This window comes from Austrofundulus limnaeus, unplaced genomic scaffold, assembly GCF_001266775.1.
Source record: "Austrofundulus limnaeus strain Quisiro unplaced genomic scaffold, Austrofundulus_limnaeus-1.0 Scaffold9731, whole genome shotgun sequence".
Taxonomy (NCBI): Eukaryota; Metazoa; Chordata; class Actinopteri; order Cyprinodontiformes; family Rivulidae; genus Austrofundulus; species Austrofundulus limnaeus.
The window spans coordinates 1,308-1,639 of NW_013962133.1; the positions used below are offsets into that span (position 1 = coordinate 1,308).

The following is a 332-nucleotide window of genomic DNA, read 5'->3' on the forward strand; positions in this document are numbered from 1 at the left end:
GCGTCCAAATTTATCAAAACTTGTTTCAGAAGATAAAGTTGAAAGGTGCTGCGACACATAGGATAAAACATAAAGTAACCCTACATCAGTACAAGCAATATCATTTCCTGAGGACTAAGTATGGAGAATTAAAGCTGTTCAAGAAAAGGCCAGAAATTGTCCTTTATGCTGGTTCATCGGTGTGCTTTGCAGAAAATCCAACGTTGTTGGAAGGGTTCGAACCTTCGCGGGGAGACCCCAATGGATTTCTAGTCTATCGCCTTAACCACTCGGCCACAACAACCTGCAAACCTGTCTGTCTTTCAGCCTGTCATGGATTTTCCAAGTATGCC

General features: G+C 42.8%; 1 non-coding gene across 1 annotated transcript; it reads right to left on the reverse strand.

Annotated features, from left to right (window-relative positions):
• Positions 1 to 201: 201 nt before the first annotated feature.
• trnas-aga (transfer RNA serine (anticodon AGA)) lies at positions 202 to 283 on the reverse strand. The gene has a single exon. It is a non-coding gene; the product is annotated as a tRNA-Ser (tRNA).
• Between the last annotated feature and the right edge of the window lie 49 nt (positions 284 to 332).